Here is a 4,605-nt window from a genome sequence, read left to right as displayed (position 1 = left end):
CACATTCATGATGATGAAGAAATGTCAGGGGTGGTGGCGGGGGGGAGGGGGGCGAGAGAGAGAGAGAGACACATGTTGATGAAGAAATGTCAGGCGACTATCAATGCACCCCGGAAATAGTAGTTCGCAACAGAGTGACAAAAAATACAAAGGAAATAGAAGAAAAATGACGACAATAAGGATGGGGAAAGAAAAAGTAGCAGTTGCCTCTGTGTTGTTCCGGCAGAGTATGAGCATAACATTGATAAAACAGCCCATTCACGATTCCACTGTGCTTAAGAACGCGTTAATTTATAATACCCCCACCCCTTTTTGGGGGGAATGGCCTAAAGACATTTCAGTCAGTAGCCCTACCCTGAGGAGGGGGGGTGGGATGGGGGAAAGGGCTGAGGGGGGGGGATGGTGTTGAGATGGGGGTGGACTGAAGGTGGTGAGATGAGGGGGGGGGGGAGAGGGAGGCGAGGAAGGGGAGGGGGGGTGGGAGGGGGGGGGGGGGGCTGAGGGGGGAGAGACATGATCGTAAAGAAATGTCAGGGCCTTTTTTTTTTGTAAGTGTACCTGGTACCTGGAGGTGTCAACTCTGACTCAGAGGTTGACGTGTAATGACCAGAGAGTTTACTCTCGGGTATTGACCCTCCATCTTTCGCGGTCGAGAGCTGCTGTTGCACATTCTGCTATACTACCCAGGCCAGTCCATGTTTTAATGTTGTCCATCCATGTTACTCTTGTCTTCCCCTGGCTCTCCTGCCCCACATCTTTCCTTCAAGCACCTCTTTTACAATTGTGGCTTGTCGTTTTAAGTGACCAAAGTATTGTATTTTTCCACATTTTATTTCATTCAGCGGGGTTTGTCTTGAGTTGAGAATCGTGTAAGTGTATATAAGTGTATGGGTTTAATACCCCTATCAACACTTAAGTTATTTAACGTTATTTGTTTAACGCACGTTCATCTCCGACAGGACCGAGCCAAGAGGGTTGCGAGCCTTGAAAACTCCTCAAAATGATCCGATTTCAAGAACTCACAGTCTGGGATTTGAACCTGGGCCATCCACTCTGTAGTCCAGCACAATACCAACTAAGCTAACAGAGTGTCCCCCGAGGGAGGGGGGGTTAATGTTTTCTAGTTTTTGTTTGTTTGCATGTTATGGGTTTTTTGGTAATTAATAATATTTTCCTGTTTGGTTGGTTGGCTGGTTGGTTGCTCTGCTCATTGAAGAATAAAAATGCACCAAATGCATGCTGCTAATGGCGATGTGGCAACGAAACTCAAGAGGGTATCCCGAAATAGGTACTAAAGTTACATACCAAACCACACAATGTAAGGTCTCTATAGCAGAAAGTTTATAACAGTGGTAAGTTTATATTATAAGTTAAAGAGTACATGTATATTTCCCGGGTGAGAAAAATAAACTGTAATAAGTTATGAAAGGGTCCAAAGATAGAGAGAAAGAAGCTATGTTTACAGCACTGGACCGTATGAATAGTTGGTTGACTTTGATGTTGGCCATCCAGATATTTCACTATATTTCTTGGTAGATCTATGCATATTTGTATAAGCCATTTGCCTTTGATAAGTGGTACTAATTATTATCAAGAGCGGAAACAACGACGTTTCTTTGAGTAAACTATAAGTCTAAAGTCGCTCATTGGACCATATTTAATAGGGCATGACCACCGTCGCTTAGAGTGTAATGCACAGCGTCGGTTGGGGATCAAATAAAAGGGCACATCAAATATTTAAATACTAGTGTGAATTGAACCACCCCTGCCAAGACAAGAGAAATCGCTTTAAGTAGAGGGTTAATTACAAATGTGTCCATCTAAAGCGAGCTGTAACAGGGAGCCAATTTAGCTGCAAATGCAATGGTGTTGTGGGTTTTCTAAATGCTGACATTTTAACTCTTTTAAGAGCTGACCCTTCAATATCAGCTCTGTGTAGCATTGTTCATTGCTCCAGCGTCGTAAAAATAACAATCATAATGCAGGTACTTTCTATAGCACCACTTCCATGCAATACAACAGCTTTTTGTTGCTTTACAATACCGTTATCTTAACACAGAAAGACATGAGCATGTAAGTAATAATAATAACAATAATAATAATTATTATTATTATTATTATTATTATTATTATTATTATTATTATTATTATTATTCTATTATTATTATTATGCTTTTATATAGCGCTCTATCTCATTCGAATATAAGCTCTGAGCGCTTTACATCAATCACATGATCACGGAGCCATTCACACAAGAATGTAAGTGCACTCAAACGCTCTTTAGATTACAGCCAACACATAATCAGACATTCATGATACATGTATCAAGGCAGCACGATGGAGGATGATATGCGCGGCACATTAAGGACGTAAGGGTACTTTAAATAAAAAGGTCTAACTATTAAGGTAGCATTTCATTAAGTTTTTTTAAATGAATTTTGAACTTTGCCGTCGACTTTGCATTCACTTAGCTCGGGTTTTCAAATCATTGTGATTAGTATGTCAAATGAGTCAAATCGTGTATGGGTTCAGCTGTATTTTGAGTCACGATCCCTTTTGCCGTCAGGACCCCCACACAGAAAACTGTGAGATATAAACATCTTCACGGGAGTGCCGATTGTTCAGTTTATATTACGCCGAACGATGGCGAGTGTGACCCTATTTCGAATCCCTAGTAGTAGGGCATTTTAGTGCGAAGGTAAATTGTGGATTTTCAGTGCTCTCCATCCGCTTGGATTAATCGTTCCTCTTAATTGATCATTTTGGTGTTTAAAAGGGAGAATTTAGTTAAAAGCATCAGATCATTATAAGCTGAGGCATGAGTTCGGACCCACACGTTTAAAAGGACGACACCATGACAGTTTTCGGTTCTAAGAACGGGCACAACGACGGACAGAAAACAAACTGAACGTTAAGGGGACGGGGGGCCAATATAACAGACCAGTCACTACCCAGCCACCCACAGTTAGATTTGTCCAACAAGACAGGATAACACGGATCACTGTCTCTCGAACGACAGATAGTGGGGGTATAAATTCATGAAGGGACACATGAGTTATTTGCAGAGACTGCTGTACTTGTGAAAGCTCCCAATAAACGAGAGAATCTAGTCAGGCCGTGTGGGAAGTCTGGGGCGTTATGACAAATTATATTCAATTTAGAATTTCCTCGTGGCAGTTTCATGGCACCTTCAATCTTCCGTTTCTCATCACACGTTCGTCTCTGGGCGCATAAATAGCTCGTGAACGCCAGGTGGGTCAGTGACCTAGTTAGACTGGACAGCTGGCTGTGTTCAGCAGAATTGCTTTGAAAAATCCTTTTGAAAGTACAGTATTATTGGAAAGTCATGTTCAGAGTCAACGAAATTAACCAAGATAAAATCAGAGAACAGTGTCATTCTGGGCTCATTCAAGGATAACAATGCTTACTTACTCTCTGAAAAATGGTATAGGTTTAACATCCCTATTAACACTGTTAGGTCATTTAAGAGGCTGGACTTCCGAGTTTAACGTCCATCTCCTTAAGAACAGAGCCAAATTGAAAAATCGTGTAAAGTGCCTTTCCCAAGGACTCAACGTTGGACTGAGCTGAGGCTCGCACCCACGAACCTGCAATCTGACGATTACGAGTCCGGTAGCCTAACCACTAGACTTAGACTACCGACGCCACTACGTACTCTCTCCCCATACCGTCGGGTACACAAGGCAGAGAGTAGTGGACGTCACGCATGTCTGTCCCTGGACACCCCAAGGATAACAATGGCTTATGCAGTAAGAGTAATACCCGTTCTAACACACAGCCTCGATGCGGCAAAATGCGTTCAGTCAACGATGTTTATGGAATATCATAGGAATATCATGCTCACTCGCGCCCGCACAAACTAAGCAAGAGTTAATCAAGGAGATTCTTAAAAGAAAGTCGGGAGTAAAAAATAATTGTAAGGATTCAAGATAAGAAAAATAAGATAGCATGAACATGCCATACAAATATATTGGAGAATTGTTGTCGTTGTTATCATTGTCGTCGCCGTCGTTGTTATGACCGTGAGAGTGGTAGTGGTGATGGCGTCCAACACACAGCGTTGGTTATTTCGAAGGCGGGGCATATTTTATTCCGTGGGCAAATCGAGTTCGTAACCAACAGCTTCATAGCGGTCAGAAAACATTTAAAAAGAAACCCCGGATATTACAGCTGAAGGTTCAAAGACAAAGTGGCAGACGATAAATTTTACAGAGACCCACGGTCAAAAATAAAAATTCAATGAAGAAAAATGACTAAGCTGGATCAAACGAGAGATGAAAAAGGGGATGAGGGGGGGGTTGGGATTTCGCGTTGTAGAAATAGCAAGACAGCCCAATGACGTGCTGATAGCCGCATGGACTTCAAGGTCAAAAGTAACCTCTTTACTGAGTTTGACTTTCAAATTTTCTGTCCAAAGAATACATCATAATATGCTTTGTCAGCTGTTTGGATTGCATAGTAACGTCTTGCTCCGGCAGAACGGGGGCCGAGAACTTAATTATGTTTCATTCAAATGAACAAATCGATGGCATAAAAACCCCGCAAGGATCCAAACCCTATCGCCCTAAGATTGTGACACAGATA

The 4,605-nt window shown here is 42.1% G+C and overlaps 1 protein-coding gene across 1 annotated transcript in view; it reads left to right on the top strand.

Moving 5' to 3' along the window:
- LOC101851427 (multidrug resistance-associated protein 1) overlaps positions 1–4,605 on the top strand; it is a gene marked incomplete at its 5' end in the record, with an annotated part of 10,657 nt that overhangs the window by 5,585 nt on the left and 467 nt on the right.

The sequence above is a fragment of the Aplysia californica genome, unplaced genomic scaffold (assembly GCF_000002075.1).
Source record: "Aplysia californica isolate F4 #8 unplaced genomic scaffold, AplCal3.0 scaffold00386, whole genome shotgun sequence".
NCBI lineage: Eukaryota > Metazoa > Mollusca > Gastropoda > Aplysiida > Aplysiidae > Aplysia > Aplysia californica.
The sequence above is the reverse complement of the archived record's forward strand: the minus strand, read 5'-3'. Positions and strand labels throughout refer to the sequence as shown.